General features: G+C 47.2%; 1 protein-coding gene across 9 annotated transcripts in view; it reads right to left on the bottom strand.

The window, feature by feature from the left end:
- MEF2D (myocyte enhancer factor 2D) overlaps positions 1–26,763 on the bottom strand; it is a 122,752-nt gene that overhangs the window by 66,541 nt on the left and 29,448 nt on the right. For 5 of the 9 annotated variants that reach the window (XM_083165803.1, XM_083165802.1, XM_083165808.1 and 2 more), the window contains exon 2: positions 12,799–12,861. The exons of 2 other annotated variants lie outside the window; for them this stretch is intronic. The gene's annotated coding sequence lies outside the window, so the exon portion shown is untranslated. Of the gene's footprint in view, positions 1–1,904; positions 2,127–12,798; positions 12,862–26,763 lie in introns of those variants that run through there. 2 more of the 9 variants (XM_083165806.1, XM_083165807.1) reach the window with 1 other exon arrangement.

The raw sequence follows: 26,763 nt of genomic DNA, 5'->3' as shown, positions 1-26,763 counted from the left end.
ACCTTCAACAATTTCCCCCAATCAATAATCAGTTTCGCTAACAGCTCACAATGCCTACCGCTATTTTTTAATAAAGCGCAATCACTACTAATATTCACCATCACCCCTCGAATACAGCACCAATAGTCACCAATTTCCACGTTAACTTCCCATACATTCAACTTTATCTCACAACTACTTCTCATATTCACTAATCCCACTTCCACAAACAATATTCACAGTCTCCCACGTACCCTGCCCATCGTCATTATCCTACAATCCCTACCAATATTCACCATTATCCCACACCCCACAGAGTCTCAGACTAGCATCGGCACACAGACCCACACACCAATGTACGTGGAAAGCAACATGTGGCACAGGAGCTCAGATGCCGAACCACAAATACCAGCATGCCCAATTGGTTCAATTACAGACAATTTCATTACAAAAGGAACATGATCACAATATAAACTACAGAATGAGGGATTAGAACAGGGATAGGTCTCTGCAGCTGCTGTGGAACTACAACGCCCAGCGAGTCTGGAAGCTTCCGCTCTCCGGAGGGCAGAGAACGATGAAGTGACCGGTAAGACACATTTCCAGCTAATACATAGTTTGCTGCTTTACAATCAAACCGGGCACTGACACGTTACACACTGTAACCCAACGCCTCAACGCAACACGGCCTTGGAACTACTGCAACATATACAGGCTTCCATTCAGTACATGGAGATAACGTGACGTATGTGGTCACCCGAGCCTTCCAATCGTACATCTGCTTTCATTATTCTAATCTTCTCTAGATTGATTGAAGCTCATTCATGATTGGCTGCTTATGAGCACATGTGCCATTTATTTGGAACATGTGCAAGTTCTGTTTGATCTTTAAAGTTTGCATCCTGTATACGGACGTGAAGCTGTCGAGGTGGTACAAGTTACTATATTATTCTAGAATATATATATATATATATATATATATATATATATATATATATATATATATATATATATATATATATATATATATATATATATATATATATATATATACATATACATATATACATACACACCTATATACACACACACACACACACAATGTGCTTGGTGAGTGCAGCATGCAAAGTATAGAGAAATGTATTTTATAGTTGTACATTGTTTCTACATTGTAGTTGGTAAATATTTGTATATTGTTGCAATACAGTTTAAACAACCATAACAAGTATTTATGTACAATGCAGGCAATGTACACCTACTTGGAAACAGACGGCTGATATGAAGAGCTTACACTCTACTGAGTGCAAAGGGAGAAACTATGAGCCGTGATACAGGCCAATCAAAATAGATCACAAATACACAAGAACGGCAAACACAAAACCCAATGGGACTACAAATGTAACATAGATGCCCAGTTTCAGGACTTCTAAGTCCTATCGTACATGGTTCTAAGTTTGTCTGTCTGGGTCCCTGAGTGAACAGAAAGTCCTGCAGCTAAGTCCACCACTTCTTATGGAGAAGATGGCCATTTGCAGCCAGGAGCACAGTACAGACGGTCCCGGATGGGAAAGGGTTATATTCTCCAGATTTCTGGACGTTCGGATACAGATCTGGGCCACAATTCCCAAACATAGTCTTGATGATTACAAACAAGTCGCCGTGTTTCCTGGCCAGCTCCCGGCCTTTTCCACAGAGCTGGGGGGGGGGGGGGGGGTCCCAACGTAAGCAGTGCCGGGTGAGCCGGGAAGGGGGGTATAAGACCAGAGTCGTCAGCAATCTAGCCGGTGAGATTAGGTGCCTGCACTGTATACCATAAGCCATGCCTTATAAGGAGCGGGTGTACAATCTTTTCAGCAGTGCTAATGACAAGACCCTTAAGCCTGCAGATTGTGCTGGCTGAGCAGGAAAAAGGAGAACGTACTTACAGGCGGGGAGCCACGACGACTGTCCTTCCCGGCCGCCTTCCTTCGGGAAGTGGTCCGGAGACGCGGAGAAGAAGGAGGAGAGGGCTGGGATCTGGAGCCGTGGCCTCTGCTAGACTCCGTTGCTTGTAGCCTGGACCAGATAACAACTGTCCCCAGTCTGTCACTAAGCAGCATGGAAGGTCCCCCCCCCCTCCAACCACACACACACACACACACACACAGCTTGTCCTGAGTGACAGAGAGGACCTCTGCCGTCAGCGGGTAAAGGGCAGTGACAGATGTAAGGAGGGGAGGGGGGCTGACTGTGTATGAGTGAGTGAGAGGAGGGTATGGTTTGAGGGGGGAGGGAGGGGAATGCCTCCTGCCTAAAAAACAGCTGTTGAAAGAAAGCCGCTGAGTTTATTTCCTTACCAGTGTGACTTTAACTGGTCCCTCCGCCCATTCCTCAGCTGTACCCGGCCCATTAGCCCACAATTAGACGTTCTGCACCCCCCCCCCCGGTATCATTACCATCAACCCAGTAGTATCTGCCCCCGACATATGCAGTAGCGCTGTACAATCAGCCATGACAGGACTGGGCCCAGTAGCATCAGGGTCAAGTCAATCAGATGCCAGTGTGCCAGGCAGAGGAGGTGACCTCCCGCCCGTCCTCAGTGAGAATCACAATGCAGTGCTGCATTACACATCACAAATTGTAAGCTCTTCAGACAAGACTTGGTGGAGATTTTTTTTTCCTTTTTAAATCTTTTCCCGAGTATGGTAGACAGATCCAAAATGCTTTAATAGCAAATCCATCATTACTATGTAGTGGAAGCAAGCACTTTATGGACTAGGAGCTAAGAGGCATCACGGAGGCACGAGGCACAGAGTGGCACGCATCCACTGTGTCTACATTCTGAAGGGCAGCTATTAACTAGGACATGGCGCTGGTGCCTCACCCGTCGTGTATCTTCTGCACATACTAATCATGAACATGAAGGGAAGAGGAGTAGAACTCCTGAGCAAATATCCTATGTCACAAATTCTCAAACTCGGTCCTCAGGACCCCACACAGTGCATGTTTTACGGGTCTCCTCACAGAATCACAGGTGGTATAATTAGCTCCACCTGTGGATCCATTAACACGTGTCAATGAGTAATGACCAGTAGTGACCAGGAAAACGTGCACTGTGTGGGGTTCTGAGGACCGAGTCTGAGAACCCCTGGTCTAAGTTATAACTGCATTCTTCCAACTTCCAGAATGCCAAAACATGTGGATAGATTTAATTTACTTGAGAGTGTTTTTGGAAGAGATATGTTGCCCATAGCAACCAGATTCAACTTATCATTTATCTAGCAGCTTCTAGAGGATAATAGCTTAAATTGGATAGGTTGCTATTGGCAACCACTTTCTTTTTTTAACTCAGTAATATAATATACTAGACCACAGAGTCTCAAAATCGGACCTCGGTGCATCTCGGACCTCAGAGGCAGGTCACCTCACAGAATCCCAAGTGATATAATTAGCTCCACCTGTGGATCTCTTTAAAATGTGTCAGTGAGTAATGAGTGCACCTGTGCTCCTGTCAGGTGACCTGGAAAACGTGTACTGTGTGGGGTCCACAGGACCGAGTTTGAGAACCACTGTACTAGGCAGAAAGGGTATATGGTCATACAATGCCCAAATATGGCATGTCCCTGCTAGGTCCACCACTAAGGGACCACATGAGGTTTTGTGCGTTTTTTGCAGACTGCCAGGTAACCGCGAGATAGATTGTGGAGAGGGGCGATATCACACAGGGATTGCACTGTCCAGATCTGGGGGAGGAGGACAAAATAGTATCGCAAAGCCAAGGCTATGCCAGCTTCCAGAGCTCGCCCCAGCAGCTGCACGTCTACCCTGTGGCCGTGTGATGACCACAGCCACTGTTGTGTCCATGCATCAGGGTATCGTCTTATCACACAGAACAGGCCAAACTTCTCAGGTGTTGAATAATAGGTCACTAGTGCCTATGGTGACCACAAAAGGCTACGGCTTGTGCAGATGGCCGAGGACTGCGATCGATGGTCACCCGATAGTAGCGATGGTGATTTGGGTGCAGGAGACTTCTCCCTACAGATAAGGTTAGGTGTATGGTACTGTACATCCGCTTCCCTGTGTTGGGCGTCCTGGAGAACCGTCCTGCACAGATGCCGTAATACCCAGGTAGTTTGGTCTACCAGCTAAGAGATCACAGGACAGGGAGAGGCTCAGTGGTTAAGTGCACGTCATCTCAGGCCAATGGCACAGATTGCTTGTGATGCTGGACAAGTCTTGTAAGAAGCCTGTACTGCTGGACCTCAGCATCCAGATCTATGTACAATGCCCCAATATGGCAGCACCCTGCGGCTCACACCTGGTGCAATGGAACAATGAGTGCTGACGAGTCAGACCACAGTCATTGCGCTGGCAACTGCTAAATCCCCCATTAGATGCTGTCAATGTTCAGCTGTCACTTACAATCAGTATGTGAGGGGGATCGGTGGGCCACTAAATGGGAACAACCTACAGAGGTGTCCTCACCACACCTGCGATAGAAGCAGTCAAAATCGGGGCTGGAGCGGACGTCACACGCCTTCCCCTCAGACTCCTGGGCATCAGGGCAGGATTAAGGGGGGGGCACAGGGGGTCATGTAGTTGACATGTATTTTTCACACCAAAAAAAATATTTTTATTTTTTTTAGCTACAGGTTTTGTGCATGTGAGTGGGGTAGTGCTGCAGCTTCACCTATCTGCCAATGTGACAATGATTAATGGTGCTGAGCATCGGAAGCCAAGGCACACTGACTGCACAAGTGTGCATTGCATTACTGGGAGTTGACTAAGTCCCATAAGACGTTGCACAAGAGGTCAGAGGCTTAGAGCAGTGGTTCCCAACCCTGGTCCTCAAGTACCCCCAACAGTGCACGTTTTCCAGGTCACCCAGCAGGTGCGCTCATTATTCAGGCACATTTGAAAAGATCCACAGGTGGAGCTAATTATAGCACTTGTGATTCTGTTTGGAGACCTGCAAAACATGCATTGTTGGGGGTACTTGAGGACCAGGGATGGGAACCACTGGCTTAGAAGCTTGTGCCGAGCTCTGCTTGGTGGAGCTCATATGCTTCTCAGGCCCATGGGGGACAGCAGCAGCGGCCTCCTCATGGGAGGGTTTTTAAATAGGTACAGAGGATAGATATTATCCCCCCCCCCCCTCTCAGCAGTTACCAATTGACCACGTTTATACTGCCTTTACTCTGTGTTTTGACAGTGTAATATTCTCCTTTGCAGTTTGCAGCCAGTAAATGACAAGTCGGAGGGGGCCCCCCTGTCTAAAGTGACCCTGGGCCCCCGAAGGCTTAATCTGCCCTGTTGGGCATACCTGTGTTTTCTCTCACCCTCCCAGAAAATGGGTGGTTACTTGTACATGGCCAGTGATAAAACAAAGTAACAGGAATTTATCGCAAGCGAATGTGTACTACAGACCGTACACTGTTCGCAGCTGTGTGATCATGTCTGAATTAGGCCCCTTGTGTTATCCTGCAAACAGGTTTCAGTCTTATTTAACATCCTAGTTTCACTTTCACCACCTTTCCGCGGTCTGTACCATTATGAGTCTTGTATGAATGGCCTGTCCGCCTTTTGCTTTTATTTTCACATACCCTAACCCAGTGGGTTCCCAAACTGTGTGCAGTGGCTCCCCGGGGTGCCTCGGGACACTTGCAGGGGTGCCACAGGTTGGTTGTCCAGGACCAATTCAAAATTATTTATGGACAAAACCAGTGCTGGTGCCTGCCAATCATAAAATATGTACAATCAGAAGCAAATCCTGCCCTTACTACATAAATGAACCAAAGAAACACATATAAGCACAATCTACTTAATTTTACATAATTGGGGGGCCTAGGGGTGCCGTGGCAAACTTCTGATACTCTAGGGCAGGGGTGGGGAACCTCAGCCCGCATACGGCCCCCGTAGCCATTCTGAGTGGCCCGTCCACCCACCTCGCGGCTTTGCCGGGAGTCAAGTACAGGGGAATTCTCAAGAGAGGTCGGTAGTTCTCGCGAGATTCCTCTTAATTAACAACAATCGGAGACTGTCAGACATATTCAGCGGCAGCCGCCAGAGCGTGGGACGGCTGCAGCAGGACAATTTGTATGAGAAATTTTTACATATGGCCCCCCGAAGGATTTTTTCCCCATACAAACAGCCCTTGGCACAAAAAAGGTTCCCCACCCCTGCTCTAGGGTGCCGTGATTCGAAAAAGATTGGGAACCCCTGCCCTAACCGGATTTTTGCTTTGATAAAAAAAAATATTTACAATAAAAAAAAATAAAAAACCACCAAGTAAAAAGAGTGGCAGATGAAGCACAATGGGACGCGGCATCCAAAAATCACAGCACTTACACAGACTCATACTCGGCCACACACAAATGTCTGATCATTGTAATATCGCAGAGTTGCTCACTTTATATATGCAAATAAAATGCCCAGTTTCAGTGAGAAAAAGAAGCTCGGCGCGGCTGAGCCGCCCAGGACCTGGCACGCTGAGAGGGGATGTTTGGTGTGACTGAATCCACAGGACAGAGCTGAAGTGGTCCATTAGGGCCTACTCGGACATAATCTGTCTCATGTCAAAAACGAACTTGTACAAATAAACTTTGCACAGAAATGGCCTCTAAGCCACTGTGATTCCTGTCATACGCAGTAGGGGAACTATCCAAACATGCGCATGACACTGTAGGTGGGATTTGGAAGATTGCACTATCTAATCCTTTTGCTTGTTTATCACCACAATGGGGTGGGGGGGAAATGGCCCATATGCACTCTGCCCCACACGCGGTGTCTGGAGGTCATCTTGTGTAAACAGCCACTTGCTGTCCTGATAGCTTACACACTGGCCAGAGCTGCCTGCAGGCTTGATAAGGCCCTGACACCAAGACAAGAACCTGGCTATAGATGCTGTCCTAGGTGTCACAGACAGCGATTAGGTGCAAAATGAGAACCGTGTGAGGGGAAGGGAGATAACCGAACCACTTCTCCTACACCTCTGTCATTTGCATGGTCCTGAAGCAGGTGGCGCAGCAGCAATGAACCAAAACGGCCACTTTAAAATTATACAATTAAAAACAGTCTCTTGCTGGTCATCTGCAGCCTACAGCGGGTCAAACAAATGGCGGGAGAAGAAATAATTTCCTGTTTCGCTGAGGTGATCTGAGGTAAAAAACGCTTCAGATAGGCCTAATAAATAAAATATGCCATCAGCCTACCTCCATATAGCTGCTGCTGGGATTTTCAGTACTACAAACTCTGTGAGCCACAACGGTTATACAGATGGGAAGCACCACAACATGGCGCCAAACACCTCTTATTAATGACTAATGATACAGTGCATACAGGGAGGAGGGGGGGACGTGAGGGGCTGTCAATTAATGTTATAACAATACCTATTTGGTCTCCTCACCACGGTGTCATTTTCTATTCTTTTTTTTTTTTTAAACCATTTTCCTTCAAAGGAAAACGGCGAGCGTGTTTCATTGGCAGAGCCCTCGGAGTGGAGGGAGACAGCATTGTTCGTCGCTGGGAAGCCATGTATGCATTGTGTGCATGTGTCAAGTTGCAGCTATGCCCTGTAAGAACCGCACAGCTCCTATTAGAGCTGTGATATCAGCTTTCCGCTTTCAGCATTTGGGATCACGACTCTCAGGTGAGGAGGAGGAGGAGGGCGGTGTAGAGAGACAGTGCACGGACCACTTACTGGCTTATAATGAGGCCGTGTAGAGGGAGACGCCAGGGACAGTATCCCCTGAATGCAGAGTATCTCCTTTCTTATAAGTAGTGGCCAAATACATAGTATCACTTCCTGTATACAATGCACAGCTCCGCTCACTCTGCGTGCAATGTTCAGTGCCACCTCCTGCATGTAATGCTCAGTGCCACTCACTGTGCGTCCAGTGCTCAGTACCACTTCCTGCATGCAATGCTCAGTGCCACTTCCTGCATGCAATGCATAGCCCCGCATGAATGCAATGCTCGGTGCCACTCACTATGCGTCCATTGCTCAGTGCCACTCACTCTGCCTTCAATGCTCAGTACCACTTCCTGCATGCAATGCTCAGTGCCACTTCCTGAATGCAATGCTCAGTGCAACTTCCTGAATGCAATGCTCAGTGCAATTTCCTGAATGCAATGCTCAGTGCAACTCCCTGAATGCAATGCTCAGTGCCACTCACTATGCGTCCATTGCTCAGTGCCACTTCCTGCATGCAATGCTCTGTGCAACTCACTCTGCCTGCAATGCTCAGTACCACTTCCTGCATGCAATGCTCAGTGCCACTCACTCTGCCTGCAATGCTCAGGACCACTTCCTGCATGTAATGCGCAGTGCCACTTCCTGAATGCAATGCTCAGTGCAACTTCCTGAATGCAATGCTCAGTGCCACTCACTATGCGTCCATTGCTCAGTGCCACTTCCTGCATGCAATGCTCAGTGCAACTCACTCTGCCTGCAATGTTCAGTGCCACTTCCTGCATGCAATGCTGTGTCGGATCAACTGCATAGTCTTATGTGGTTTGGTTTGAAATATGTTCTAGCTAATTACTTATTTTGTACATGTGTATGCATTGTTCTGCATTCTTCTTAATATATGCATGCATAAAACACATTATGGCTGCAAAACCAACAAATACTGGCTCTGCTTGAGCACCAATGCCCCCACGTACTCTAATTACTGTATAACGTCATGTTACAGTGTATGCTATAAAGCTTCAAAACCAGAAGTGGGTCCCTGGGACTGCATCTACCGGCACAGGCCCCACCCTGCTGCCCCTAACCATCCTTTCCCCGTACTGACAAATTACCCAAACTTGTTAGCGTTAAGATCACCTCTAACGCTGACACTGCGCCACCGCTCCTTACTGATATCCCGGCTATCGGCTCTATGCCCGATAGACAATCTGTACAAGACACAGCGCTCCCTGGGCCTCTAATTTGTCATGAATCAAAGCACAGAGTAGGTGACTGGGAATAAAGCGTGTCGATGTGACAGAGCCCTGAAACACGAACGCTGTCACAAGAAGCGAGCATTGTGTATTACGGGTCGGGAACCGATTCATTTGCTGGATAAGGAACAAGGAGGGAGGGAGGGGGGGGGTACTCTGTTCAGCTGTTGTGGAGCTGGCGGTGTGATGGACGCACAGAGGCACATGTGGAATAGAACGTAATGTTCTGGTTAAGGAATAATCCACCAGAGCCTCGGATTGATGTAATTGGGCCAGACGGTAAGAGGGGAGGGAGAAGGATTGGGAAAAATAAAAATCAGAAAATCTCAAATATTAAAGCTGTAGCCTAGGATGCCAAATTCAGATAGACTCCTTCCAGTGAGGGTCTGAGGGGTCCTGCCTGCCAAATCATTCAGAAAAAGCGTGCGGACCCCCACCATAAGAGATCTATGAAGTTAATTAACCCTTCCATACCCAGTAGTGATGACAATATAAAAGCACACAGGTTCTCAAACTCGGTCCCCATGACCCCACACAGTGCATGTATGGCAGGTCTCACAGAATCACAAGTGATATAATTAGCTCCACCTGTGGATCTTTAAAAATGTGTCAGTCAGTAATGAAGGACCGAGTTTGGGAACCAATGGTATAGCAGAACACACTGGGGCCCTCACTGCTCCATCCACTGAATCAGTCAAATGTGGTATTTCAGCTAGATTCTCCACTCTGTCTTCCCTTACACGGACGTATAGTATAGAATGGAAGAGGCCTGTTTTCACTTTTTTCAATTTAGGGTAACGGTGGTGTGGGGTGCGGTGCCCCTGGGCTGGATGGGCTGGGTGGCTTTAGTGCGGCATGCCCTTACATTCTATTAACACTTTTCCCTCATTAACACTATCTCTCTTATTTTAATTGCATTCCATTTTTTATTTTTTCTCTCTCTTTATATATAGCTTCGGCTTCCTATCACTAATTATTAACACTTAGTATATCACTGGCATGCCGCACTGGGCTTCCTAGCTTATGATAGTTTTTGGGGTGCCACACCCTGCACCTAGACATAGCGCTAGGGACCCCCAATATACAGAGAAGCCTTGACGCGGCTTGGGGGCATATCATACACCTGTGCAGGTATATGTAACCAATATCTCTGAATTCTATTATCATGTAGTGTTCAAGATTGGTTACTAATACCACTCAGTGTGCTGGGGAAACAATGTCTTGTTACTTACTCAGTATTAACCCCTCCCTTGCATGCACCTGAATGGTATTACTGAACTAATTTGAGCATCTACCACTATCTGTATATAAAACGTATGGTATGGAGCAATACCCTAAAGCAGTGGTTCGATCCTGAGGTACTCGTACACCTGGGGGTAGGCTGCAGACCTGTTGGGGGTCACTGAAAATAATTTTGGTGATGGCGGAAGAAACAAAAGAAGTCTCATGATGGCGGAAGAAGTCTCCTGTTGTGGTGGAGATAAACCGTGCTGCGTCATCAGCGTCTCCTCATGCTTTTACCCGGCCAGCAATCCAATGGGAGCTGCCTGCGCTTCCCTCAGGTATCAGCGTTCATCTGCCCCACGCTGATATGGGTGGAGGAAGCAGCGGCATTAATCCTACTGGCATTAGCAGGAACCCCGGAGACAGTACACAGCCAGCGGCCAGGCACAGAGGGACCCGATTCCTGACCGCACGCTACTCCTTATATAAGGACACACATACGGCTCACTTCCACTCCGCTCATAAGTACTGTGGAAATATCACATTGAGAGGAGGGGTACTCATTCATGTAAAGACTAATCAAGGGGTACGGGAGAGAAAGCCGCCTTAGTGTACACCCTTATCACCACTTGCTTGGCGGTTAGTCCTGAACCTGGCGGCTGCTGAGCAGACTCGCGCCACCTATACGTTTTTGACGAGTACTGATCACCAAGCTGCTTCCAGTCCTGTTTTTGAGTGACTAACGATACTCAGTGTCTGCAGCCTACTGCAAAATCAATGCCCCCATGTCTGCACTAATCTCAATCTGATTATTTAGAGCGTACAGAAGGAGAGCTGCAGGGCACAGGGGAAGCTGGCTGTGGGATCATGGTAAGGTGCTCGCTGCCAGTCTAGGGTATGGATACAGCACTATGTTACAGTAACTCAGTAACGCAGGAGGCAGTGCACGTACAACACTCTAGTGGGCAGTTACTCTCTGAAGACGTCCTCTGGTAGGAAAACCAAGGTGCAAGGTGCTAAATGTTACAGAATGTCCATTACAAACATGGACTTCACATAAATCAGCAAGTCCGGGGGTGAGATCGCCCCCCTTCACCCCTAAATTAATGGCCCTTATATTCCCTAAAAGTTTACCTGCCTTCCTCTAAACCAGTGGTTTCCAAACTCAGGGTCAGATTTATTAAGCCCTGGTGAAGTGATAAAGTCGGTGGTACTTAATCACTGGCCAATCAGCTCCTAACTGTGAAGTAAAGGTGCCCATACACGTTACAATTATTGTATACAATATCACATCTCATCGAATATCGGTTTTGCGATGAGATGAGATCTAGTACAAAATGTATGTGCAGCACATACTTTATGTGCTAGATCTCATCTCATCACAAAACCGAGATGCAATGAGATTCGATATAGTATACAATAATTGTAACGTGTATGGGCACCTTCAGAGACTGGGGTAGTTAGATGTAAGAAGCAGTGATAAGGGAGGAAAAGTGACCCATGGCAACCAATCAGCACTGAAGTAACATCTATACTTTGCATAATATAAAAATATACAGAGCAGCTGATTGGTTGCCATGGGCTCACTTCGCCACCCTTATCACTGCTTCATAAACCTACACCAGTTGGAAAACTGGCAGTTAGGAGCCAATTGTCTGGTAATAAAGTACCAGACACTTTATCACTTCACCGGGCTTAATACATCTGCCCCACAATCCCAATAGTTTTCTAGGTCACCAGGTAAGTGCACTCATTAATATCTAACACATACACAGGTGTTCTCATTACTCACTGACCTGTTTCCAGGTTACCCAGCAGCTGCACAGGTGCACTCATTACTCACTGACCTGTTTCCAGGTTACCCAGTAGCTACACAGGAGCACTCATTACTCACTGACACGTGCTAGGTGACCCAGCAGCTGCAAAGGTGCACTCATTACTCACTGACCAGTTTCCTGTTACCCAGCAGCTGCACAGGAGCACTCATTACTCACTGACATGTCCTAGGTTACCCAGTAGCTACACAGGTGCACCAATTACTGACTGACATTTTAAAAAGATCCACAGGTGGAGCTAGTTATTCTGTGAGGAGACATGGAAAACATGCACTGCCATAAACTAACAGGATTTGTGTAACGTTGAGTATATGGTGGCACACATAGGGTTACCACCTAGTCCCTTTAATTCCGGACACATATTAATTACACAGTTCTGTGGCTGGCTGACTTCAAGAGTCCACTTCACCTGATTTTAAACTGCCACAGAACCTGTGTAATTAACATGTGTCCGGAATTAAAGGTCCTAGGTGGTAACCCTAGGCACACAGTCAATGGAAACTCAAAGGAAAGTTCATCTGACTCTCGTCTGTCTGCAGCGAGAGACAAACGGCTCACAACCAGAACAGCCCCCATAGGCCCTTACCACTTGGAGAGCTGACTTCCCGCACTAGCACCCCCCAGCCCCCCCCCCCCCCCCCCCCCCACCCCTCCCATCAGCTGATGAAGCTTTCAAAAAACAGCCTCAAATCAGGGTGAGGTCACTAGTTTCCGCATAGGAATGAACCTGCAGAGGAGGAAGACTTCACTTTTACAGAACTTGGCTGTCGGAGAACACCAGCTACATTACCCATAAAGCATTGCCAGTAATAACCAGCCGGAGATCCGCGCTTACCTGGAGCTGCCTCCCAAGACCTTTGTTCATCATTCAGGGGAACAAATCTCCAGCAGGCAATATCTGTAAGATAAAAACGCCAGGCGTCAGCAGTGCTACACGTCTCAATGGACTTCACAAAGAGACCAGGGAGGATGTGGAGATATGGTTTAATTGCCATTACAGTGCGGCACATGAACACAATGGTGGGTATTCCAGTGATGTGGACGCTGTGAAATGGACTGACCAGGGGTAGTTACACATGGTTAGACATGGGCCGTGATCCATTACAGGATCATGTGGACACAGGCATAATCCCTGTAGGTGGGACAGAGGGGCCAGATCTCTGTAGGGCTATAAAACATCACTGAATGACATATAGGACAGACAGGCAATAACAAATGGTTATCGCTCTCTGGTGTCACCGCCTTCAGTGACCAATCGATGGATAAGAGCACGGAGCTCAACTGTCCAAGCTCGTAACAGTGACGGCGATACCTGCAAAGGCCCAATACTGCGCCGTATACCCAGGTGCAGCAACGCGGCCACACAGAAGATATGGCCGCCAGGCGCTCATGGCGAATGGACGAATCAGATGAGACCTCATTTTGCGGTTATTACTACAAATGATCAGTTTTTATATCATAGGGCCTAATTCAGATCTGATCATAGGACAAATCTGTTCTCAAAATGAGCAAAAACCTATGCTGCACTGCAGGTGGGGCAGATGTAACATGTGCAGAGAGAGTTCGATTTGTGTGAGTTATTTTGTTTCTGTGCAGGGTAAATACTGGCTGCATAATTTTGGCACTGTAATTTAGATTTCAGTTCAACACCCCCCCCCCCTAATCTAACTCTCTCTGCACCGGTTACATCTGCCCCAGCTGCAGTGCAGCATGGTTGTACCCATTTTGAGAATAAATTTGTCCAGCGATCAGGTCAGAATTAGGCCCATAATTGTAAGCTGGTGAGCAGGGCCCTCCTACCTCTATGTTGGTGTGTTTCTACCCAATGTGTTATTAACCCTATTGTTTCCAATTGTAAAGTGCAGTACTCAGAGCTTTGCAGCACAGCGCCCCCTATATCCCAGGGACTATAAGCCATGGTCTGGGGATCTAGATCTCATGGATATATGGAGACAGAGTAAAGGCTGGTGTTACTCCAGCTGACAATACTGAAGGCAGATGGATCGCCCATACAAAACAAGATCCCACAACTAGACAGACCTAAGGGGCTGATGGGGAACGGAACCCCAATAATCGCGTCTGTCGGGACACATGCAGAGCTGTGGAACTACAAACCTGCCACAGTTTTGCTGTGTAGGGAATGCTAACCCTGTGGCAGGGCATGCTGGGATGTGTAGTTCCCTAGCAGACGGAAGGCCGCACGTTGATTACCCCTGAACTAGATCAGCATTTATCAGCCCCCTGGGTGGTTTTAGGCTCATACAATATCAGGCCACCTGCCCCTGCGGTAGCACTGGACAGTGACGGTTATGGTTGTCTGCGCACATTTGCGCCTCTAGTCCATATCGCGCATTCGGCCATTTCCAGGCAAGAGAAAAGGGAAGCGAGTAACTGAATCAGCACGTACACGCGCACACGCCAACAACAAACGGCTTTCTGCTTCTTAACCCTGTAATACGTGTGATCCATTGTCCACTCTTATTCTCCCATTCCCTCCTAACAAAGCCCCTTTCACGGCTGCACCCTTGGGTTTCCAGGCCCTGTTTGCCCAATCAAGTAAAAAGTAAAATCCGATAGAGCCTGTTAAGTGAATTAAATTATTAAACAATGGATGAGCCTCCGCTCTCCTGCCTGACAGAGCAATGTTCTCCTTTCCGAGTGAGAGCTTTTCTCTTCCACTTGTGTAATACTGTTCTGAGCTCAGGCGGTAATCAATGGGAATGCGTGGCTGGCGGTGCTGCCCGCTCATCCACGATGCCTCTGCAAGACCTTAAGCTGTTTAACAAGTCAAGGGGCATTTGTTGTATGGGCAGAGGCTGGTGTGCGCCAACACGGGAGGAGAAACCAGTTACTGCTGAAAGATCACATGGCATTCGGCTCGTTTCACCTTCATGTTTGTCTGGACTGGTATCCTACGGAGAATGTGATTGGCTGCTACTGTCAACAGGACCGCTGTCTTAGACTTTTTAGTAAGGCTATCCCCAGGATTCTAGAAGACTACGCTAGTCCCTGCTTACAGCCCTCATGACCTATGGTAGACTAACCAGCGGAACCTCATCATTACAGCTCAAGGATGAACCCCATCAAACCTCGTAACCACTCCGCAGAACACCACCATGTCTACTGGAGCTGCTGACCAGTATGACCCATGACTAATGCAGGGTACGCACCAGTGGCCTCAATTCCCCCAATTTCTCGACCGATTGTATGTAAATTGTGTAAGTTTTGGCATGTTTTAGATCTAATGCTGATCTGATGCGCGTCCCCGCTGGTCGTTTGTCAGATTTGTCAATGATGTCTTCTGCTGGGTACAGATCGTGTGCAGATCATGTGCTCCATACAGATCGTGCGACCATCGTGCGATCCAAGCAGGGTCACACTGGGACAAATCTTGGTCTAGGCTTTAACCTCAAGTGTTCTCACCAACACCGGAATGGCATGAAATACTGTTTAATAAATGCCTTATTTACAAAATGAACAGGATCCATCCTGTATAAAAGCATATTTTGTTTCTGTAGAGCCATACCCCAGAGTAGGCTTTGCAAGCTGTTGCTCACCAGCTGCCTGGCTGGGCATACTGGCACTTATAGTTCCACAAATGCTAATGTGTCAGGGATTTAGGCAAAAACAATTGCAATGTTCACCGCTCTGATCAAGATGTTTACTAATCTGCGTCTATAGTATTATGCAATGTCCTGCAGTCTACGAATTATTTTATTTTGCTTGGTTTTTTTTCTACATAAAATATTTTCCCCCCAAAAAATTATTTTTGCATTTACTGAACATAATTCTGTCCATCAGATGCCGTGGCGGAACCTCGTGCAGGAGGACAGGGACCAACTGCAGCATTAAAGGACCTCCTGCAACCCCCACATCCATATCTGACCCCCCAAGAACCAGGTTACATCCTTCCCACAGGCTCATAAGACATTGCACCAGAGGCGTTGGGGTCTAGTAGGCAATAAGTCAGGTTCTTCTGTGTGCAAACAATTAACAAAAAGCTTGAAAGGTGATTCATTTGGATGACACAGGGACGCAACAGGAATGGGAGGTTATGTAAATGAGTAGATACGATCCGCCGATGGCGCTGTACAGAGGGTCTGAATCAGAGGGGTAGGCCAACACATTTACAGCTTTGTATGCAGTCGCTGTGCAAAAGTATGCAAAAATCACAGACGCCAGGAGTTGCGTAGAGAAGCAAGCAGCAGGAAAACACCGACCGACTGAGTTACTCTACAGTTGTGCAGCATGGCGCTGGCAGGCACCGGTGGTGAGCCCCTAAAAATGGTCGAACCAGCCTGTATCTTTGCCAGCAGTCCCCCGTTACCTCTCCAACTGCATTGTCGGACGATAATAGCTGAACTGCGTAAAAGCGCTGGTTCGCGTTCGGCTCCGAAATTGCATTTTTACGCTAAGCCCGATTTATGGGGAGTATTTTCCACCGCACAATGGTGGACTTACTTCCTACTTGTAGTTACTCATGTACATGCACCGCCAGGACTTTTTCATAGCTTCTGTAGATGCTGCACGTATATCGCTCTAGACAGCGACAGTTAGTCCTGCAACTCCGGCCTCATCGTCCAATGGCGCCCAATACATCTACGGCTAATTCTACTAACGACTCTTAGCACAGAAATTGAATTAACCCCTCTCTCCACTGAATGAAGGTATTGGCTGCAAACGTAAGATGCTGTTTAGCTACTGCCGTTGGATGTGCTGTACACCGAAACATATCCGCAAAGACAAATATAAATGCAAACAAGAGATGAGCGGTATGTTTTTTATTCTTCATTATAAAAATATATATATTTATATACATACATACATACATACACGCACAGTATATTTTTTTTAGAACTTAAGACAGACAGGTAACTGCGGCTTATTGGTTGATTTGTGCAGTTGGAGACTGTTCCTGCAGCCATTGTGCCGGCTCACTCCCGGGCAGAGCTATTGGCTGACGGAGGCTCAGTTGCACAGGTGGAAGGTGATATCACACTGCTCAGCAGATCACGGATATAAAAACTGTCTCCTCAGCAAGATTCCGTTTCCGCACCTTTAATGGCTCCTGAGCTGTTCCTGTTAGCTTTTTTTTCTCTATTTCAATATTGGTGTGAGGCGCGCGGCTTGCTTTACAAGTAATGGCACCTGGCACATGCTGCCCTTTAATCAAGGTTATGAATGAGAGATTAAAGACCCACTTAAGGGCACATGACCTTGCGGTGCGCTGGGCCAAGTGACTGCAGAGATTCTTGTTGTGGCAAGAGACTACCCAGGGCTCTCTAACCCCACTCTAGAGGAGGGGGGGTGTTCAATTGTTTTTCGGCGCCCCCAGATGCCAACATCCAATGGTTTGTTCCGATGGGAGAGAATATGAAAGACGGCCACTATTCCTACTAGCGCCATTGCAAGAAGTCAGGGCATTGGGCACCGAGAGGGCCATTTCACCAGCGCACAGTTTTCAAAACTTGGGCGCGACAGGTTACGAGCGGCCGCAACACTCAAGCCCATAGGCAGATCAATTAAATGTTACCCATAGGGCGCTTGTTATGTAAACGCATCCAAACATAATTGAAGACTTAAAACACAGTAAGGTTTTATTACAGTTGTGTTCCAAACGGTATATGCTGGTGCCATAAAAAAAAAAAAAAGCATAGAATAAAACACTAAGGGGGAAATTTACTAAGTTGTGAATTCTACTTTATGTGATGTTGCAATGGGCAGCCAATCAGAATCTACTTTATTTAGCACCCTCTAGAAGATAGTAGACAGGATCTGATTGGTTGCCCATGGCAACATGACACAAGAAGTAGAATTCACATCTCAGTAAATTTCCCCCTACAACTGAGATGATCCAATAGCGATAGAGATAATGGCTTATACTGCGAGTTTTGCATTTGCTTATTTATAGACAATGAATTCCACTGAGATAATAAATGTTTTGACTTTGAGGTTAATAATAGTAAAAACAAGAAATAAAAATAAAATGTGCATCTTGCCCTCCGGTTGCCTTGAAGAGGATGCTGATAGTTGTAGTCCAGCGGCAGAAAATCCCTGGTGAAGGCCATGGTACGCATTACGAAACAGAAATACAATAAGGAGCCAAAGACTAAACTCACACTATTCAGTATCAGGGTGGGAGATAAGATACAGAGACAGGAGGGGAGGTGGGAAGAGACGCGCAGGAGATAAGCAGCGCCAGACAAATCACGTTACCGCTTTCCACAAACCTCTAGGACATGATCAAATATACACTTATTTCCCTGCACATTAAAGGTATCATTTACTGTCTGCCATTGATCCCAGCGCGGGGACCTATATTACTCACCTCCCAGGCTAACCTCCCCTGTATATCAAGTAGAGTGCACTGGCTGTTTACGCGCTACGAAGGCGGCCATCTTGTGTGCTGAAGCTGTACACAGCTCAGCAATGGTCTGGCTAGGAACTAGTGAAGAACATTAAAGCAACATGATCTTTGCGTCACCTCACAGATGACACTAGTTCTTGGCCCTTGATCGGCTGTACATTGTGTTGTTGAACGCAGGCTCCATGTTGCTACTCCTCCAGGGAAGCTTCATTCCCTGTTCCAAGATGGCTGCCACGTCTACTACTGAGCATGTGCAGAACCATCTTGGGACTGTATGAGAACATAAAAGTGGTAAACTGTAGTCTTCAACTTCACAGTTAAACCTGTGATTAACGGCCATTTAAGATGCTATTCCAGCATCCTGCACAGCTAGCCGGTACCAACATACTGTAAGACACCCCACTCCGCTCCATCTATCGGTGTGTGGAACAGTGAGTACGGCTGCATCTACTTTATCATTTAGCAAAACCGATCCACTGGTTAATTAACTTGGGCTGTCTTTTAGGTTTATAAAAACCCTAATTAACCTCTTTGTAATGAGCAGTAAAGGGTTAAATGGGCAGAGTTAGTCTATGGGGTCTCCGGAAACGTTACCTGGGCCACAAAGATTGTTGTGTGGTCCCCAGACTCCCATTTCTTCTTGAATACAGGAGAAAGAGGGTATGGAGTGACAAGCAGGGGAATACTGAAAAGAGAAGTTAGAAAATGAAAGAAGACAAATATAAGAGTGATACGAGAAGGACAGGGGAAGACAGAGTTCAAACCAGCGTTTCCCGGAGGTTTCCCTTTTCCAGTAGAGGAAGTGCGCAGAGAACACACCCCATAGGACATTACGTTTCGGTGCAGTAATGACCACTCAGTCTGGAAGCGGCAGCGGACTCTATCATTCAGATCACACACTTACATCATATAGGTTTACATAGCTCCCAGGGTATTATGTCAATGTAATGGAACTACTATGGCACAAGTGGAATACACCATCATCACCGGGTTTCTATGCTAGTGCTTGCAGAGCTCACTGGGAAGCACAGTTGCCATTGTTGCACCACTCTTCCCCATCATCCCACAATCCCTTCCAAGACCCCCCTGTCGACCTCACTGAAATGTGATCTACCTTTCCTGGAATATTAGCTTGGGCTAACAGCGGGCTTAGCGGTATGGGACATGTGTGGCATCACTTTGGGGGGGGGGGGGGTAGCTGGTCTGGGAACTTTGTTTATAACTCTTGATTAGGATGTTTAGGTCCAGAGACAAAAGTGTGATTAAGGGAATATGAAAGAGAAGACAATGAAGGGTCAGAAAGGCAGCGAGTGATGGGACTGTACACCAAAAGAGAAGAGGAAGAAAAAGATTCTATGGAACTGGTTATAATGACTGTGTTAAGCAGAAACGTGGACGGGGGGTGATGGTCAGGAGGTACAAATGCCATGTAAGCCAGAGGTTTCACCTTCTGCTGCAGAACAACATCCCATCACCCTCCCAACTGCACATCACCCTCACCTGCCTGCCTGCACACCACACCACACCACCGTGCCTGTACACCACACCACCTTGCACAATACCATACCTCCCAACATGACTCTCTCCAGGAGGGACACATTGCTCTGCTCCTGCACTTACCTCTTGATGTATGATTGCCATCACCTGTGTTCAAACACCTTTCTCATCAATTAACCTGTTCAACACAGGTGATGGCAATCAAATTAAGAGAAAAGTCCAGGAGCAGAGCATGGTGTCCCTCCTGGAAAGGGTCATGTTGGGAGGTATGCAATACCCTCCTTGCCTGTACACCACCCTAGCCTGCCTGCACATCACACCACCCACTCCTGCCTGCACACCACCCACTCCTGCCTACCTGCCTGCAAACACACCACCCACTCTTGCCTGCCTGCCTACACACCACCCACTCCTGCCTGCACACAACCATGCCAACCTGCACACCACCTTGCAAAATACCCTCTTTGTCTGCACACCACCCTCCCTGACTGCACACCACATCACCCACTCCTGCCTGCACACCACCCACTCTTGCCTGCCTGCCTGCCCAGCACCCACTCTTGCCTGCCTGCCCAGCACCCACTCTTGCCTGCCTGCCCAGCACCCACTCTTGCCTGCCTGCCCAGCACCCACTCTTGCCTGCCTGCCCAGCACCCACTCTTGCCTGCCTGCACAGCACCCACTCCTGCCTGCCTGCACACCACCCACTCCTGCCTGCACACCACCCTCTCCTGCCTGCCTGCACACCACCCTCTCCTGCCTGCACACCACCCTCTCCTGCCTGCCTGCACACCACCCTCTCCTGCCTGCACATTCACAGAACTTGCAGCAAGTGCACTGGTTAAAACCATTGCCATAGACTCCAGGAACAATTTCTCCAGTAGCTCCAGGTATAATGCCTATCCCTGCAGACACTGTTCATCTCTATACTGAACGCGCCATCACTGAGGAGCAGCAGGCACCTAAATGGCGTTGACTACTGAGCTAACTCCTTCAGGCTATTTGGGAGTGATGGGTAAACCAGAAAGTGCCCCTGCATACAGAAACTGTACATAAATGGAACTAGTAGGGCGATTGAGAAATTCTCTGTTGGCAGGCTCATCCGCCGCGCACGCAGCCGGCGCTCTGCTACCCCATCCAGAGGACCGCAGCACGCAGAGGTCCAGGGCCTGAAGCGTTGACCGTTTACAGCCATTACTTTCGATTTAAGTGTCCAACTTCCTTTTTACAGAAAGAGAAGTGAAACTGGCAGATGTTTGATGAGCAAGGATGCGAAGGCCGGAGATACTGGGTGTGAAGATGCAACACAAGAGAATACAGATAACCGTGCTAGTCACCATGACTTACTGTGCAAAACAAGAAAACAAAAACAGAGTCTGAATCTGTGAGGGACGTGCTACAAAGTGTCAACGGTTTTCCAATACAAATTCTGTTCTGTATACAGACTCAGTCGCACACAAGTGTCACTTACACAATCAATCACAGTCTCAAGTCGGGTTGATTCGCGACTAAGACGCTGAGTGGCGTATTGAGGCTGCATGTATGAGGACACATCTGTATATGGATGGCGGATTTGTGGAACCCACCATTACTAGAGTAACCTGGATACTGACCTAGCAGTATCCAGGTTACTCCGTTAACTCCTGAGAGATAGGACAGCGCAGAGTATTTCAGGCGGATATCACCACACGGGGTCTTCGGAGAACTCCGGCGCTGGCACTTGTTTGTGGCCACCTGTGTCCTGTCATTGCCACGCGCTAGCTGTACAGACACTGACATGCCACCATTATCTTCCAGCTGCGTCCGTGTTTCTCGCTCATATTAAAGAGCTGAAACCCTTGAAGGGTTAAGAAAAACTCCTGGCCACAATGCTAATTAAGAAAGCAAACACTCAATCGTATTTAACGGAAATAATTACTGGATTGTTTTCATTGCTAATTTCTCTTGTACATAGCAACCGTAAGCCGAGACACCTGCGGCGACAGCGCGGGGAGCGGAGTAATGATTAACCCACCGAAGCTGGAACGGACAAGCGCCGGGCGACGAAGAGGTGCAAGCTGCTTGATATGGGACTTAAACAACCCACTCCTATGCCGTCATGGCGACGACATCACATGGTCTTATTGACATGAATTTGTGGCATTGTGGGACTCCAATCCAAAGGCTAACTATTGGTTCAGCCAATAAAATGGCTTCCTCTGATGCGAACCAAATCGCATCCAGTCAGAATTTATAGATCAGATGGGTGGAGAGTCCGTGCGGAACGCCAGCGCAACTTTTAGGACAGGAAAGTTTGGTCTGTGATAAACTACCACGGTGTATATGGCCTCCAATGTTAGGTCAGGCCCAGCGCAGGAGCAACATGGTGAACATAGAAACAAACTCCATTTTATGCCAACTCATTATATGCGAATCAGTTTATGTACAATAGTACTACACAATTACTGCCTTATTATATTATTGCTATTCCCCCATAATCTGGTGTCAATGAAAGGTTACCGCCAGACGGCAGCATTGCTTGTGACAGAAATACACGCATTGTGTGGTACTCCGAATAGCTGTGGCTTGCCACATCAAACACACAGAGATGATAGTTTTTAACGCTTTCTCAAAAAGTTGCCCATGTGACAGTGTGACGGGCTTTTTCCCTTTCGGGCTTTGAAGGTTTTTTGTTTTGAGATGACGTACACATACCTCCTCATACAGCCGCAAGTGCTGAGAGAAAACCTGCGCTACAATAAAATACAGGCAATTTCTGCCCATGATCATGGGTGTGGCGAGATGGCCGACAGACGAGATTTCGACAGTCAGTATACAGACTTCAGAATCCTGACCCCCCAAGAGAACCCTGCGGGCACGCTGGGCTCACCTAAAGTTCTATTCTGCCTTTATGGGGTCATGGACCCCCCACGAGTGAGAATAGCCCATCAGTCGGGATCATGACTGACAGGCGTTTGAACAGTCAGGATTTTGATGTCAGTATACTGACCGCGGACCTCTGGACACACACCCATGAACCTCCCAGAGACAGTGCCAGGTCCTTCCAACTCAGAAGAGGAGAGAGCGAAGCAAAAAAACACTTACGTTCTCCTCTATATACTAAAACTTGTCATTTGCATCTGTGCAAAGAGATCTGTCCGACTTAGTCCAACTGCTGCGAATGAATCAAAGGGAAGCCAATGTCTGAACCAAAGAGCTTGCCATCTATCGTATTGCAAATACTTAGGGGTAAACAAGCCTCTAAAACGGACTAGAGCAGATGATTCTACTCATCAAAATCTTGATTTGTGGGATGCTGGACGATCTCAGACATTTTTTCTTTAAGGCTGCGCCTTGTAACAAAATTGCCACTTAATGAGATTGATCAGCATCCTGATTACATATGCGACCAATGAATGGGCTTAAGACAGAATCCCAAGGAAGCTAATCTTAATATCAACAGCACAAGCAATGTAATATTCTAAGGCAGGCAAGAACAATTGCATTTTTGTCGTTATTATCATTTTCATTTTTAACAAAAAAGTTCCCCAGGCTGTTTTTTAGTTCTCTTGTTCCCGCCTTCATCAATAGATGAATATTTGAAGCCAGATATAAAAAAAATAAAACAAAAGGAAAAACAATTTATTGTCATTCATAATTCATGTGTTTAAGCAGCCTGCGGGTTAAAGTAAAGGCATTTTAAGCAGGGCTTTGTAAACAGTGGCAGAAGTCCTAACCACTTTTAATAACATTGTGCGGATATCATTTGGGAACACACGCAAAGCATGCTGGGAAAAGCCTCTGTTCCGTGCCAGGGACATTGTGGGCATGTAAAAAGGAGTTTGATGTTACTAACAGGGCACAGGGTTATCGATAAATACAGAGAATGGGGGCTTCACTGACCATAGAAATTATACATATATGTTATACAAAGCTACAAGGACACGTACACTGGGCGGGCGTGCCAAGGGCACAAGTAAAATCTGCATGTAGATGCGTCCTTGGGTAAAACCCAATATAGAGATGTGTATATTTCCATTACAGTCTTGACCAGTCTTAGTGGATGGGGACTCGCATTTCTTGGCTAGGTTTTAGAACATGGCTGCTAGGATTAGCATCCATTTAGATACAGGAACATTAGGAAGGTGGGGCACCGATATGGGGCGAGATGGCCTGGATCGCAGCCGATATTCCAACTGAACCCCAAAACTTTCCAATGGGGCAGAGGTTAGGGCTTTGAGAACCAAGCCAAACTTGTTGGGGACCTCACTTTAGGGGTTATTCCGGTTCACTCACAAAGGCAAATTCACTCTCAGATGGACAAACCCATGTTGCACTGCAGGTGGGCAGATGTAACATGTGTAAAGAGAGTTAGATTTGGGTGAGTTATTTTGTTTCTGTGCAGGGTAACTACTGGCTGCTTTATTTTTACACTGCAATATAGATTTCAGTTTGAATTACCCGCACCACCCAAATCTGACTCGCTCTCTGCACATGTTACTTCAGGCCCACCTGGAGTTCACATGGTTTTGTCCATCTAAGTGAATTTGCCTTTGCGAGTGAACCAGAATAATCCGCTTTGTGTGGGGAAAAAGCCTTCCCCAAACTGGTGCCACAAATGTGTATGCCAACCATGGAACTAAATAGCCCAGGCCAAGCCACGAAATAACCCAACTTTACGCTTGGTGGTACACATTCTGTCTGGAAGCGTTCTCCTGCCATTCGGACATTGGTTTGTCCCATTCTGTGACTTTTTTTTTGGACTACTGTTGCTGTTCCACTTAATAATAATAATAGACAGAGACCTGGTGGCCAGCTCCTGCAGGGCAGATATCTAACTTGTTGTAAAGATGGCATCAAAGGGTAGTGCCACGTTTAAGTCACTGAGCGCTTTGGAACGACCCACTCTTTGGCTTACGTTTGATCACACATGTTGCATGCTTGACTTTACACACTGGTCAGCAATGGGAATATCCGCAATGGTCAGACACAAGTTAGACGGGTGCCCGTCATCCTTTCTCATTTGCAAACGGAGAAGGACTATGTCTGATGCCCTGTTGCTATATTTGGGCCCTGTGCTAACCTTTTTGCTCTAGAATTTAAGCAGAAGATTGATACTTTGTTACGCAGATTTGAAAAGCATTTTGTTAAAGTGTTCCGACAGTATTTTCCTCATACTGTACCAATCTGTTTTTAGGTGTAGGAGAGAGGGGTCACCTACTGTCCATGGCCGAAAATATTGTGAACCCCTTGAACAGATGGTAGAAGTTACTAACACCAATCAATGTCACAACACAATTCCAAACACACGTCCGTTAAACATGCAGGTGGATTTTGGCTAGATAGCCAATGACCTGCATGTTCCGCTGGTGCTGGTGACATCACTTAATGATCTCATTTAACCATGTTGTTCAGTGTGTAGCTCAATTCACCCAGCTGCGGCCGATATAGTCAACTATTATCGTCTGCGGTACGGGTCGTAGTGCTGTTCAGGCAAACTTCAGGGGGGGGGGGGACCCCAGCATTTCATGGGTGTGGCCACAGAAACGCTTAACCGACCCCAGCGAATGCAGGAATGCCCCTGCCCGCTCATGGTGGTTGGATTATATCACATGACATCAGAGCCCGCCCGCAGACCGTGCAGCAGAAAAGTAAGTCTCAGGCTCCATTTCTGCACCGAACAGAGAAGAAGTCACTCAGGCTGGGCCACGTCACCATTCCTGATCGTAGTCTACACGGATGGAAAAAGTATGAAAAAAAAAGAAACTGTAAAAATGTGGGAATGAAAAAAAGAAAAATCACAAAAAAAACGCATGTCAACAATTTTTAAAATGACAATAAATTAAAAAGGCAAATCCAACCTGGTGTTGACTTCTAGATGATTGCCGCTTTAAAAATACAACTGCCAAGAATATCGCTCACGTCCCGCAGGCTATTCCATAGGCACCATTAATTGGTGGTTTTACCCTGTTGAAGCGCACGGTGGTGTGAGAAACCGGTAGGGCGTCAGCCATATACCCCGTGCGTTTCATGTGGTTCGACCCGACGCAGCTGCTAAGTTCACCCACCTCCGTGGATCTGTTCTTCAGGTACGGCAAGCTAAAGAAACGCCGACATGGGAGCAGATGCGCTGCGTGAAAGGATCCTTTCAGGAGCAGACCATAACAACGCGTCACAGATTGCCCAAGAGCCACAAAAAGGCAGATTAAAGGCATTTTTTAGCTGATGCAGTCGGGGGACGGGAAGTGAAGACGGAGAAGAGAAATAAATAATCAGACAACTTTAAGGGGAAATCGGAGCAGCAGGCGGAGTAGAAAACAAAGATTGCAATAGTCTATCTGGGAAAGCGATCGAGGCATGAAAGCGTTTGGTCAGTGATGTAAGGCCAGGAGCAGATGCAGGCGGAGGTGAGGAGGAAGCAGCACCCGGCCTTACAGTCAACAGGAATAATGAATAGGGTGAGAGAAAAGGATGAATGTCAGGTGTCCGCTGAAAGTTCCATCCGCACTCCATGAATTGTACTGGTGGAGACATGGAGAGGACTGAAGGGTTCCGCACATCTGGCTTTATGCGTCTGCATGTCCAAGAAATAATATAGTCCCGTGAAGACAAAAAAGATCCCCAAATTATTAACAGAGCAGCTACTGAGCCCGGGAATGCACAGCAGAGATCCTGCTATAGTGGGAGAGAGGGGGCGTGTCAGTAGGCCCCTTATTCATATAGCGCCATCGCCTCAGCCATACACCGTTCCCCTGCTCTCATATAACCACAGGTCCCAGCAAGCTCTGGTAGTATTTGCAGTGGCATGGGTTCCCTACCTGTGGTTTGATGTCAAGCATACACATGGCCTGTCACAGATGGCAATGAGCCAAATACCACAGAAAGTATGGCGTGAAACGGAACCACAGTGCACATCTGGTAAAAGCCACCCATACATATCAGCCTGATGGGAGGAGC

Source organism: Crinia signifera, chromosome 12, assembly GCF_055691185.1.
Source record: "Crinia signifera chromosome 12, ASM5569118v1, whole genome shotgun sequence".
Classification (NCBI taxonomy): domain Eukaryota; kingdom Metazoa; phylum Chordata; class Amphibia; order Anura; family Myobatrachidae; genus Crinia; species Crinia signifera.
The sequence above is the reverse complement of the archived record's forward strand: the minus strand, read 5'-3'. Positions and strand labels throughout refer to the sequence as shown.